The sequence below is a fragment of the Thunnus albacares genome, chromosome 5 (genome assembly GCF_914725855.1).
Source record: "Thunnus albacares chromosome 5, fThuAlb1.1, whole genome shotgun sequence".
NCBI classification, from domain to species: Eukaryota; Metazoa; Chordata; class Actinopteri; order Scombriformes; family Scombridae; genus Thunnus; species Thunnus albacares.
The window spans coordinates 7,837,768-7,853,117 of record NC_058110.1 but is presented as its reverse complement, the minus strand read 5'-3'; positions in this window follow the sequence as shown (position 1 = coordinate 7,853,117).

The window sequence follows — 15,350 nt, the reverse complement described above, 5'->3', positions numbered from 1 at the left end:
CACATGAAAGATGACACCACCATAAACAAACATACAGTAACATAAACATGCAGTAACTGTTGAGAACTGCACTAACACATGCATATCCAGATAGTAGGCTGTGCATGTGGATGTACTGTTGCTTTCACACAAAATGCCTATGAGAAACATTACTCCAAATTTTGAAATGCAGCTAAAATGTAATAATAATATTACATTTAAGGGGCCATTTTTCTGCAGAATTAGTACTTTTACTTTAATAATTTAAGTATATTTTGTATACTATAGGATTTTGATTGAAGGGCTTTAACTTGTAACAGAGTATTTTTACACAACTATTAGTAATTTTACTTGAGTAAAGGATCTGAATACTTCTTCCACTACTGCTGTAATATCACACTGTCTAGTGCAAACTCCTCAAAGAGCATTTTTGTGCCTGTAAATGAGGCAGGATTGAACCTGATCAAAGTTCAAAGATGTGGCAGAAACTAAGCCACTAAAGAATTGCCAGGTCAGTGTGTGAGCAATATAACCATCGATGCTGCCATATCTAAGAGTGGTGTAATTACCACATGCCCATCGTTAGACCTACAACACGCAATACCTCCCAGGTTTCTTGGAGACACTTTACAGATCTCAGACTTGAGAATGAAAGAGGCTTGGTTAGGGATGACTTGGCAAATGTTAGCTTTTACCACACAACTCTGACCAGGAGATGGTTGGTTGACCACCCACACAGATCTACTTGTCAGTGAAGAGTTCGCCAGACGAGATGGAGTATCATCACCAGCCCACTGACAAGCACTGTGGGCAATGGCTGCTGCTTGTGGAAAGGGGATGTTTGTGATTAATTCTTATACATTAATGTATATGGCAAAAATAGTTTAATTCACCGAGCTGCATGTTTTTGGACTGTAAGAAGAAACAAATGTAGGGAACTGTGTAATTTAGCTTTCATTGTATAATCTCTGACAGAAAAAACAGTAGTCAGGTTGTGGAGATTTGTTTTCTGTAAGTTACTTTATCAGTCCCGCCATGAAATGGAAATGGTTCTGAGACATACTGATGCTAACAGCCTAGTTAGCATTTTGCTTGTTTTGGTTTCAGCAGAGATCAGGGGAACCTCATTTTGATTAGATTTGTTGATTGATCGACTTCATTTTAAAACAGGAGTTTAACATTCTGAGGGAATTATGTGCTACATAGTATAAACCACTGCAGGTTTACACTTTCAGATGGGAATTATGTGAACTAAACTATCCATGTAGAAACTAAACATTTTGGGAAACATGCTCAATCGATTTATTGTGTCGAGTTCACATGAAAAGGTAGGTTCGAAATTTTTCATGTCTGTCTTAAAACACTGAAAACACTGAAAGTGGTTTTCCTCACTGTAATCATTCCTCCTGTTCATACTGGCTATTAAAAGATTCCCCTCTAATGTGCTTTCAATGTAACTGATGGGGGCCAAAATCCACAGTGTGTCCACACAGTCATTTTGTATATATACAAATGAATTTAAAAGTTTATCTGAAGCTTATATAAGGCTTATATAAGTCTTTTTAGCATAAAATTCCCTCTTTGTGTTTCCTCGGACAGTGTTTCCCTGTTGAGCTAAGGTGCAAGAATAGTAACAAAAAGAGGGACTTTGGCACTAGAAAGATTGTAATGTTGAAAGATATCTACTTGATTTGACTCATTTGTACAGCTAAAGCCTCATATTAGCTTGAGATAAACTTTTAAATACATTCTTGCACAGAAGGAGGACTGTGGATTTTGGCCCCCATCACTTACATTGTAAGTACATTATGAGGGGACTTTCTAATGGTTAGTATGAACAAGAGGAATGATTATGGCAGGAAAAATTTATTTCAAGGTTAATTTGGGCTCCTGACTGTTGTTTTAAAACAAACTTGAAAAATTGTGAATCTGTTCTTTAAAGGTTTAAGGAGTCTATTAGCCTAGCTTAGCATAAATATTGGACGCAGAGGGGAACAGCTATCTTGGCTCGTGAAAAATAAATAAATAAATATATATATATATATATATATATATATATATATATATATATATATATGGCACTATTGCAAAACTGGCCAAATGGGAAAAATGTTAAGTTGAATGAACACTTTTGACAGCAGACATTTTGACTTGCCAAACCCAGGAGTAACCAATAGCATTATTAATTGCTGCATTGCACTGCACTAATTGCTGGAATGCAGCCATCACTGATGTCATTAGTTTCACCAGTGCTTCTCCTGCTAAGACAAATCAAAATGTCTACTGTGAAAAAGATCCATGAATGTGATTCATTTGGTAAGGATAAAGGGACAACAGTCCTCTGACTCTGGCAGGCTAGCAAGATTTATTTTTGGCTTCCAAAGGAAAGCATGCCAGGCTTGCAATTATCTTGTCAGCGTGCCACTAAAACACATGATACTAACACTAATGATTATTCGTTTTGATTCAATTCAGTTTTTTCAATTCAATGTATTTTATTTGAAAAGGGACAATATACATTAATCAACATTCAACAAATGTAAATGTACCCAAGTTAGCCAAAAGGCTAGTTTTCACCAGCAGTCTGCAGATTGCAGTGTTGATGTGTGTATAAGTGCTCTGGGAAGATTTTGTCAACATACAGTCCATTTGATTCTCTTTGATGCATTTTCCTTAATCTTGTCCATGTGTTAATTATAATGTGAATAAATCTTCTCTCCTAAACAACTAATAACTTCCAGATAACCAACTATGACCTAGATTGTCTTTGGCACACATGTCCAATCAATAAAACTAATTTAAAAGAAGAAATCAAAGGAGGAGTCTTAAATATATGTATTTATGACTGATGGAACTGTAGAGAAGTAAATGTTTGCAGTTTTCCATCCAGCATGTGCAGGTCTTACATTGCAGTTAGCGGTTAACTTCATTACAACCCTTTGATCTCATATGGTTTTCTGTTTGTGGTCCTGGGATGGGCCGGGATGACTGGCCTAGTGTGGAGACATCCCCTGTAAAACTACAAGACAATAATAGGGCCTTAAAACATCTTGCACAACATGAAGGGCAATTTTCCTGGACATGAACTAGAGTCCATTTTTAAGTCTTAGAAAAGATTTAATCATAAGCCTGTGAATCCAGCCTATAATACACCGACTGTATAATATCGGCTTGTTTCAAACAACCCTGCACAAATGAACTGAGCCAGGTTAAAGGACATTTGTAGATTTGTCATCTCACTGTACACTGTCTGCTGACCATGCCTCTACATCTACATACATGCTGTTGCTTTCATTTGATACACACGGTGCACATTTCCAGCTTTAAAATTGCTTTAAATGATTCAAACAATAACTGAAAATGACCCTCCATTTATCAATCCTTCACCCCTTTGACGCAAAGTGAGAACAAGAAAAAACCCACAACAACCTCATGACATGAAGAACCTTGCTTTTACTTTAATGTTCCCTGTATAATGACTATGTGCCTTTAAAATGCACGCAACCCACTAATCTAGACAACATCAATACAACCAAAAGCTCCTGCCAATGTAAACATGTTACATGAAGTGGTGCCCTGCTGCACATGGAATCATGATGACCTGGGTTCAAACTCAACCAGAACCTTTGTTGTATGTCATTTGCCCCACTCCCAATGTTATTTGTCTACACTGTCTGATAAGGGTTAAGGTCCTACAAAGACTTTTAAAAACATGTCACATATACAGTGACAAGTCTATGCTTCACATTTGAATGTTCATATTCATGTCAAGCATATGTGCTTTTAATGATGTCTACTGAGATGACACTTTGTGATGGGTAACACTTATAGTATGTCTTTGGGTAGCCTCATTTGTGACTCGGCACTCTGTATGTTACTATGTGATTCGTTCACACAGAGGTTTTGCCCCTGGCAAACATTTCATCATTCTGGGCAGAAAGCAGACATCTGTGAAATCACAAAAATACCTTTGAAGACTCAACCTGTGGCTGGAAAACAGATAAAAAAATTAAGGTTTTGCTTTTCCTCTAAGGTTTGTGTAGAGAATGCTTTGTGACCAAATCATGGAGTAACATATGGAGTGCTGAGGTCACAAATGGAGCCAATGTTTGGGGTGCTTTGTCACAAGAGCTGACCACGTGTCCAGAATAACAGCTCAGTTGGTTCCTAAACTTTGTGCTTGTGACCCATTAATACAAAGAAATATATATATACTTGAGATCACTTATCAGGTTGTATGACTGCGAGTTGCAGGCAGTTCAATCAAAGAATGATTTTTTTCTCTCAGATTGTTTGATTTGTATAATTTTAGTGGAGCGCATTGCACTAGCTGTTTGTAAGTTCAAACTTAGAGTTATAACGTAAGTGTTAACTAAGTGAGGATTTGTGCGTCACAAAACACCACATAAAAAATGTAGATGAGTTGGTACTAAATATTTATACCCAGTATTTGCCAGATGTAACTGCTGCATACTGTAGATAACTGAACCAACTGACGAATGTGATGAAAGCTTGCTGATATCTGACCAGTTTTGACCTAACACTTAATCAAAATGCTGTTTAATAATGATGAAAACTTGGAAGATTTTGAATTACATTTTACAAATATAGTGCAGCCTACCTCAAATTATGAAACAATAAGCCAATAACAGATATAGAATATAGAATAGATGGAGTAATCAGACTAAAAGACTCAATAAGGTCGGTTACTCCAGTGTAATGTTTATGTACACATAAACTTAGAGATGGATTAATGAACATTTGGTGGAACCAATTCTGAAAAGATAAAACAATATTGCATATTGCAAGAAATAAAATACTCTGTGTTTGGAAACCATTGCTTTAGCTAACACTGCTGTGACATTGGATTTTTCCTTCTTTCTCTTCTATCTGATGAAGCTGTTTAGTCACCCTATAGGAGATTACTGGATTACTGGACTGCAAAAACACTTTTATTGAACCATTACAAGCACCATGGAAAGCATGAATCACTATGTGTATGTGTGTGGGTATGACTTAAGTCACTTTCAGGGACACACACCAGACTTAAGATCAGTTGATTCGGGTGCAATTGTAGACCAAAATGCCTGATTTTTGGGTCAGTGGTTAAGGTTAGGTTAAAGTGTGTGTGTGTGTGTGTGTGTGTGTGCGTACTCATTCCCTTCCAGCTGTGATGAGTGTAATGGTGTATGTTAAATGCTGAAGCAGAAGCTGAAGAAATTAAGCAAACAGATCCCAGGACACTCTTGCTAATGGTGCTTAGGAAATTTCTTTAGCTAGCCTCATAAACCTGTGTGTTTATAATCAAAATAAAACTGACTAGCATTACATGTGTTAATAGGGTGTCATATTATCAAAAGATGCCAAAACACCTTCACTATGACTTTCTTTAAGTGTCTAAAACACCAGCCCTCCACAAGCAATGACATCATCTGATGTTTTGTTGATGACGGTGGAAAATACCATCTATCACATGGAGCACTGGACTCTCTCTGAAGGGTTAAACTGGGCCATGTGTTATTTCGGTTTTGTTTTCATGGTCTTCAAACCATTAATAGACCATTTGTGGCCCCTGCAGATTAGGGGCAGAAGTTGACAACCATCAAGTCTCGCATCACTACTGAAGGTGTTTGGTGAGAACACAGACTGGTCCTGTGTTTTTTTTTTTGCCCTTTTAAGAACTGAGAACATGCATGTATTGGGGTTGTACAGGTGTAGTTCTGGTCAAGTAGACCTGACAGACTGGATATTTATTATTAACATGTGTAATACAGTAGCAGAGGCAAATTATTACATGAGAGATTTTACATAACAGCAGAACTGTGATTAGAGATGGCCAATTATCTGCCCTTGATGATAGACCTGATAGGTTATTTAGCCAAAAGCATGCTGTGTACTGTATACATGTAGCAGCATTGCATGTTTGTCAGAGCTGGGCAATACAACTTTTGTCACAGTATTATTCCCTGAGCCTGCTGTTTAGTTTCAGGGAAACTAAATGTTCTGTGAACACAAGCCCAGCACAGCCGAAGAGGCACTACAGTACAGTGAACCAGTGTTGAGTGTCATGGACAGTTTTGAACACAAGGAAATGAGGTCAGTAGGTCCATCTTGTCTGAAATGCAGGCAAAGTGCTCCCCAGCTCCCCCATAACAAACATGTCACCCTCCAGACCTCATTGAAGAGAAGATGAACGTTGCCTGTTGTTATTTTGTGCGTGGTTAAAGGGGTTTGGTAATTTTGCAACCCACACAGCCCTATGAATCTAAACTGAAGCAATTATCACCCACTAATCTTACCTATTAACTCCACTGCAGTCAGGAAATAAAAGAGAATGGCTGAGTTTAAGGAAGTTAAAAGTTTAATAAGCCAAATACCCTACATACTGCATTCTTCACAGACATTTCTGATGGTGACCTACTCCTGTTCTCTGCCACTGAATTTGATTTTGCTGAATGAGTTGGAGCTTACAGCCCCATCACCAGACATGGATATTAATACTGGACGCCTCTGCAAAACCCCAGATTATGTTCAGTGACATCATTTTTTAAAGTCTTGCTCACTATAATATCTGCACAGGACAACTATGGTGGTTAAAGTTAGGGAAACGTTACTGGTTTCAGGTCTGTGATGGGATGCAAAACCCAGACTCCTGCATTAAAGTCAAAACTCCACACCCTCACTTTCAGTTACACTGCTTCGAACGTTGCCATTGGACAGACATCATGTCATGAGAGGTGAAATTATCCAATATGAACGTAATCCTTAGAGATACTGGACCGCAGCTGCAGCTATGTATGCCAAGGCAACATAATTCTTGTGTATCGTTGTTCCCTTCTACACGATCAGCATCTGTTGCAGCCAAACTGAAATCACGTTTAGTCATCTCTTTTTGCTGTCAAAACCATTGACAATGTGTATCCTTTTAAATTATTGTCAATATTTTTTTATTAGATGGAAGAGAGAAAAGGGTCTTTGGGGAAAAATCTGAAATGCTCCTTTTCTTATCAGCCATGTCATGTCTGTGTTTGATTGGCAGCTGAGAGACAAATTAAACAAACTTGTATTGTAGCTTACTAGCCAATGTGTTGTAGCAGTGATATTGAAGAGTAAGGACCACACCAGCATCTTAATAAACTAAAGTGACATTTGCATGTATGTTTACATGCTGTATAATGTGCTGCAGCTGAGCAGCCTGCAGACTAACCTTAGCAGTGTGCTATGTCCTGGTGAATGTTTCAAACATGTATTCATGTTTTTTAGTTAGATAAGAAGGAAAATTTAGCAGGAAAGCTAATGTGGGTTGTTTAAAGTTTATTATGGAACACTGACATAACTGTTAAATGAAAATATGCTTTTAAAAGAGGCAATTTGATTGGCTTTGTGGAAACAAGCACCATCCAAATAGACTTAACTATTTTATATTAAATAGAATTAACTTTATTCTGAAAGATTGATGCAAAGATAGGGGTACCATCATGAAACCAAAAAATAGAAAACATACAGTACATTTCTCCCTTCTGGCCTCCAGAGTGGGTCTGGAATTAACCTTGCATTAAAAATCCAAGATACTGTATCTTCACCAACAGCAAAGAGCAACACAAGTGAAGTTAATCATGAACTTTCCAGCTGTGGTCTCTTCTACACTGTTCTTCCAAGACTGTGTGACGCCACTTGATCCCACCATCAGTCCATCCTGTGTTTTCCTTCGTCCTCTTCAAAGCTTAGCCCTCACAGTTGAGTTCAAGAGTATGGCATTTGAATTGGCATTTAGGAGAATGGTTGATCCTATTATTAAGGATAACTTTAAAGTTTGCTTTCCCTTCAAGGCCAAAAGGAGACTTGTTGCTGCCACCTTTATGTCTGTGCTGGACTACGGTGATGTTATATACATGCATGCATCTTCACAATGCCTACATGCGCTGGATACTGAGCACACAGCACTGAGGTTTATTACAAATTCTATAGCCCTAACTCACCATTACTCTTTGTATGCTCGAGTTGGATGGTCTGCCTTCTCCACCAGTAGACTTAACCATTGGCATGTTCTTATTTTTAAGGTAATGCTTGACCTGCTTCCATCTTACCTATGGACCTACATCCTTCAGAAAAGTATGGGAAATTATTGTCTTCACTCCCAGGACTTATTCCTGCTATCTGTCCCAAAAGCCTGTACTGAATTAGGAAAAGGGGCGTTTAAGCATGCTGCTCCCTCTGCTTGGAATCAGTTGCTTGGAATTACCTGAATTTTCAGGAGCTGGTCTCACTGGATGCACTTAAAGTCATTCTAAATGACTTGGAGGCAGGCACATCTGGCTGTATATGTTTTGACTGATTCATATTGCCCCTGTTTGATCCCTGATGTTGATGACCTGTGACAAATATTGATGAATATGTTTGATATTTTATGATTCTGTAATTTGTTCTTTATTTTCATTATAAATTTTTATATGTTTTTATATCTGAAACCCTGTTAATTGTGCTGCTGCCTGTCTTGGCAAGGATGCTCTTGTGAAAGACATTTTTAATCTCGGTGAGACTTTTCCTGGTTAAATAAAAAAGTGCAAACACAAAGTAAGCTATTATGAAAATGTGCAAAGGACAGAACAAGTTCTAAAGAGAAACTAAGGGGAAAAAAGCCAATGAAGGAGGCAATCCAGCAATAGATTGAGGACACACTCTCTTACACATAAATCAATGTAAGCCTGTAAATGACATGGATGTTTTTATTTGCCTGTTAAAATTGGAATGCCAAAAAAGTATTCTTGGACTTAGCCTGAATTCGTTTTCCTTTATATACCACTTGGCACTGGTTCTCTGGTGAAGACAGCAAGATTTGGTGACAACAGCTAAAAGCCAATAGAAACACACAATTACTGTTTAAATGCATAAACAGACAAATAGCCTATTTTACCTTTTCCATGGAGCATGATGATTTCTGTATTTACACTAGATTACGCTGTACTGTGGTTTTAAAGGAAACCATCATATCTAGCTTAGCTTAGCATAAATACTGGCGGAACAGGGGGAAACAACCTGGCTCTGTCCAAAGGTAATAAAAGTCAGCTTATACCAGTACCTCTAAAGCTCACTAACTAACATATTACAGTAGCCTGTATCTAGTTTTTAAAATCTTTACAAATACAGAAACATAAAAACAAGTCATTTTTACGCTTTGGCTTTATACTCAGCTAAGCTAAGCTAATCGTCTCTTGGCTGCAGCTTCATACTTATTGAACAAATGTGAGAGTGGTATCATTCCTCTCAACTAACTCTTGTAAGAAAGCAAGTAAGCATATTTCCTAAAATGACAAACTGTTCTTGGCTGTGTCTTATATGTAAGGCCATTTAATGTATTGGCCAGACGAGTAATCATTTCTTTGGATCAGAGCTTGCTTTCTCATCAGGACTTTGCTTGGCCAACTGTGCTAGAGGTTTGGCTTGAGGAAAACTTCTTGTAGACATCTTCTTCCCTATTTTGTCCTTCTAATGGTGGTGGAAAGACTGTATGGTCACAATCTATGTGTCTAGTGGTCCTATTAATGGCCTAATAGCCTTTCCGATATTGTCTCTGATGTATGGAAATATTTCAAAGCAACACACATTGAAACAGATCCGGTTCAACTTGCAGTAGATGCTTTGTACACCACAACCCTCTCAGTACATGTTATCATGATGATCTGTCCTGTGAAGGAGGAAAATTTGACCTATCACAAAAAGATGACTGCCTAAAAAAAAAAAAAAGTATATGTGCTGTACATAAAAAATTACATTTAAATGTACTAAATATTAGAATTCATGATTTGAAAGTGCTTTATGGATTTCAAGTCCATAAACTATAACTAACCATAACCATAACTAATGAAATCATGCATTTTACTATTCAATTTTAAGATTGTATTACACTTTGTCAGGGAAAACCTGCTATAATCCACAGATCCTCTGCTTCTGCAGTACCTCACCTCTAATGAATATTACCACAAAAAATAAATACAATTCCACAGACTGGCTAAGCATTTGGCCTTTAACAGTATTCTCAAACCAGGCAATAACTCATCTGCCAAATATGATCTCAACATTTTATAGGCCTGTGTTCGTGCAGCAAGACCGCCATGATGCTAGATTAAACTACAGTTCTTTACCAAAGATGTACTGTAGCTGACATCAGTGAAATAAATGCAGACACAGTGGGAACACCATGTAATACTGAGCAGTAACTAAGACAAACAGACAAACAGTAATACACCGAAGTAGTTGAATATCTTACACATCATGGACAACCCTTCTTTTATTTTCAAATAAGTTGTCAAAGTAAGCACTAACAAGTTAAATTTAAGAGATTTTTTAATAGCCAGTTAATTAAAATAAAAACAGTATTCAGTATTGCTATAGAAAGTTTTAAATTTAAAACTTAAAGCTGGAGTGTGGGTCTTTTGTCTTCCCCCTCAGGCAGTGAGAGTAAAGGTTGGCGCTTAGCTGTGATTGCCTGACACAGGCACACAGCATGTTCTCATGCACACCCCAAATGAAAGGCACACAGAAAGGGCCAGTAAAAATGGAAATGTTTTGACAGTCCACTGGCCCAAAAACATGTTTTTTGACAGTCCACCGGCTGACCGGGATTTGTCCCAACACAGTATACCCAATATCCAGTACACCACTGGTCATAATCTACTGTTGTAGCTGTAAAACGGTGGATGAATTGTTTTGAGTGTCACACAACCCCCGCGAAATGACTCATTTCACTGTCAGGATGTGATCCATTCTGATAACATTTGGAAAGCGTAGAGGAGCCACACAATTAATGGCCAAACAGCCGGCATGCCCCTGACATGAGATTTAAAAACTCCATATACTGTGTAATACAGAGAGATTTATCTGGTTGTGAAAGGCTTAATCAGCAATGTGTGAACTTGTTTGGCAAGGGCTTGAATGTGTAAAAGTTCTGCACTGCAGGTTTAAAGGCTAAACTGGAGATCACTATATTTTTTATTGTTCACAAATCCAGTGAAAATACCAGTACAAACAATGCATTTGTTAACTTCTGAATACTTTCCAGCTTCTCTATCCAGTCTGTGGTGCTCAGCCCCCAGCTCATTGGACATACAGTACATCTTTAAAAACATGTCACCAATATGTAGTTTTCATTTTTAGAATAAAAAGAAGAAATAATTTCCTAGAACAGCTGGGCACTGTCATTTTTTGGTAAATGTTACTCAAACAGGAGTAATCTGTGCATTGTTGTAGTGAGTATTTATGGCAGCAGGATTGGGTGCATGGGATTGACTTGAAATAAACTACAGTGGACATGTTCATCATGATGAAGGAACATGTCACCCAGTGCAACAGTTTGGATCATTAATGTGTTTTAATAGTATTGAACAACAACGGTGGTCTATGGCAAAGAGGAATATGATATATCAGGCTTTGTGGGATAGTTAGTGGGATCAATTCATTGATGGTTTTGTCATAGGATTTGTTAACAGTAATAAAAATATTGAATATCACCAGACTTATCCTTTTAAGGGCTTTCATTGATTGCCTTTAAGAAGTTTTAATGTGATGCCATTTGTGACCTAATGAATCTATAGTTTACATTATTTTACACTCAAACACATACACACACACACAAAAGGGCACAGATGTCCCATCGAGTAAATCTGCAATAACCCACGTACATGTAGCTCTGATTATCTCTTCTGCAGCAACTGCTGTTCTCCAGCAATGGTTAGGTGGTCTTCAGAGGGGAGTAGCCTTAACACAGCCTGAGTACTTCCACATGCTGCATCTTAGCTAATGGTTTGGCACACTGGCTTTAATGAGAACCCAAGTCTTGGCAATCATGTACTGGGTACTTTCTATGATGCCACATCAAAAGCAAGACACAGGGCTTGTCATTAAATTGATCTAATCAAGTTTGGAGAGATTACAGTAAAATATGAGTGTGGGCCTGTGATTTCTCTGCACACAGTCAGAGTGAAGGAGACGCGGTGCCGTGAGGAATGCCTGGTGACTGGGCCATTATCCATGCTGAGTGTGCAATTTACTGTAAAGCCCATACCTTTCCGAAGGTTTGGAGGAGCTCATGGCAGTGGAATGCCTCTGCATTTCATATATGAAGCCTCATACTTCTACTTCGCTCCAGCTGGAAGGTAAAACTGCACTGAATACTGTACATTGCAAATGGGTTGTCTAACCACAGTGAAACCACTTGAATGGTTCCCAAAGTATACAACTTGACTCATGTGGCACTCAGGCCCCAGAGGTCCCTCAGCACTCCAACTTAAGCTTAAGTTGAGGCATTTCAAACAGTATAGCTTCAGTAAATAAGAAATATTGATTTCTTTTCATATCTATCACGGAGGAAGTGACCACAAAGCATGGACTGATTACAAACTGACATTAATCTGCTGCGGTATTTGGTTAGAGGAATTAACTCCAGTAATGAAGGGGTTGTGTCAGACTCAGGGTTGAAGAAGGAGAGGCGCTAAAAAGCAAAGCTTTATATCCCTGATGATTCTGAGCTTCAGCTATGGTCACACCCTTTGGGTGGTGACTGAAAAAAAAGGATTTTGAATTAAAGAATCTGTGACAAAGAACAGAAGCGCAGGATATTGTTATCCCCCACCCACTTCCCCCCTCCAAAAACACAGGATCATACTTTTTCTCAGAGTGCACGTGTTGGCTGAAGTAGTTCAAGCAATTGGTAAGAATATAAAGGATGACCCCAGGTCAACCTGTGGAGGTGCTCTGATCCTGAGCAACTGTGAAAAGACCTCTGAACAGACCCAGAACATACTGGAGGGATTATAAATCCCCAGCTGGCCGGGGAGTATTTTGGGATTCCCCAGGAGAAGCCGGAGGAAGTTTTTTAGGGGGGGAGGCACGCTGCCAGGCTGCTCTGCTCTGCCTGTTGCCTCTCAGCCTTCATCTGGTTGAGACGCTGCAAAATTAATAGAGCAGCAGTTTCCCCATTACAATAAAATATCAGAGTATTTTGCACTGTGATTTTAAGATGAAATATTTTCCACCTAAAAAATATGCAATTTAAAAATACAATTTAGTGCAAAATTAAACTTGCACTTTGGTGAGTTTCAGCTATAGTTTCACAGCTGTAGCAGTGATGTATTTCCCTTTCTTAAACTAAAACTTAAATGTATAAATATCTATTTAACCATGGATTGGGTCATACAATCATGTTCTTTTTTCTTAAAATGTGATGAATATATTTTTGGTATAAACACAGTATGTGCACATGAGTCTCAATGAAGAGGTGAAGTTGGAAATCAGCAAACCTTGGACAGGAGTCCGACAGTACCACCAGGAGGCACTGTTGTTCCCCCTATAGACACATCACCATCAGATGGCAGGAGTGAGGTGAAGTGACAGAGAAGAAGGAGACAGAAAGAGTGACAGACACATAGAAATGACAAAGAAAACTGACTCGCAGTTTCCAAAGTGAATCTGCAGGCAGCACTGTCCCAATGTGTGCCAGCTTAGCATTTTCCTACTCCACCCACTGTCACACACACACACACACATTATTATCCATCCAACTTCAATTCTTATGACTCACAAATGCATTTTCATACTGTGTGGCTAATGTTTTAACACTGTGTAGCAAGTACTATACCTGTATAGTTTCTGCTATTATTACACAGTAACTGTACTTGCAAGATTACTTTATTTTAAAGGAAAAGGCTGCTGTTAGTTAACTCAGATGAGTGGCCAAAGTTACTATAACTATACAGTCTAGAACATGGACTCCATGTGGCCTCTTGCTGGTTGTGCCTTGAGGGTCTGGCTGGCAGATCAGTGATCTGTCTTCACCTCCATCTACCTCCTCCCACTGTTGGAAAGCTCACCATTTCCACTTTCTCTGTTTCAAAGGCCAAGAACAGCATAGAATCCAAACAACGTTCAAGAAAACAAACAAATTACAACTGGTGTACGCCTTCTGCTGCCTGGTTAGCATGAACAACAATAGTTGTCATGGCTGAAAAGGCAGCAGTATCACTAGACACATCTGTCCCAAGTTAAGACGACTCCATGGCCAGCACAGCTGTCAGTGGTCCATTACCTCCACACCTCCTGCAGGACAGTACAGTTAAACAATCACACGTACTTTTCTGATTTGTCACACTGCAGTAGCAACTTCCTCCCTTTTGCTTTTTTCAAATAAGTGGAAAAATAACCTGCTGGCACCTTTTATGCAGTTTGCATCTTACAAAACCTTCATCATTCATTTTTATTGAGCTGCAGATGGTCTGCCACATGGAAAAAGGACTTGACGACCAGGGGCATCGACTCAGGATATGACAGTGTGTCTCTGTATCTAGTGCCATTTGCAAGCTGCAATTCCAAATCTACTTATTTCAGGGAACAAAATGCAACAGAAACAAGAAGAAACTGATCTGTTACTGCGTGTTTAATATCAAACACCTGCAGATGTTAACAATAAAAATTAGCAGTTTTTCTATCATTGGTTGAAAGAAAGTTTTAAGATTTGTCATGATGGTATCGATACAGAGAAGGAGACGAAATTTTACAGTAAACCAGATTTACAGTAAGTGTCAGGAGACATGTGCTCCCATCATCTTTCTCCCAATTTTCATGAACTCAAATCTACATAAATGCATTGACAGTCTTCAAAGGCCCACATGTACTTCAGCTTAGTTGGAAATCTGCAGAAAACAATATAACAATAGTGGTAACAATAAAGGAAGCAGGTGACTATTTAATGGGTCCCTGTGGATTTACAGAACACAGTATTTTAGATGGTGGAAAACAATATTAATGGGCCGCTGTCTCCTGTAAGAGACAGCTGCAGAATAAAATCTGACAAGAGATGGTTTGATTTTTTAAATCTGGTCAAATATGACTGCAAGAGAAATGTCTTACTGGTGCAGAGAATGAACATGGGGCGCAGATGACATGTTTAGTGCAGAACTGAGTGAAATCAATCATAAATAGGTGTGACCACTTCAGAACACACAATGAGAACCAGAGCCTGTTTACATAAATTATCCTTCAGTTTGTGGAGCTGGTCTGAGGCCAGTTGATTTTACCAATCCCACTAAAGGAGGGTAAACTCTGACCTCTGCTGATCATAAGGAAAACAACCACCAATGTAAAAAAAAAAAAAAAAAAAAAAAAAAAAAAAAAAGAGAAGAGATTTAATTACATTTTGGAGTATTAGTATTCCTTAAAAAACTTCCGGGTTTTACCTCCACATACCTGATCACCTGAGAGTAGATCAGTCTTTTCGTTGAGAGTACATTCATTATACAGCAGAGCTTTGGAAGACAGTTTTTATTATTTTGAAGCTGATGTATGATCAGTTCAGTTATCTCAATGACATTCCCATTGAT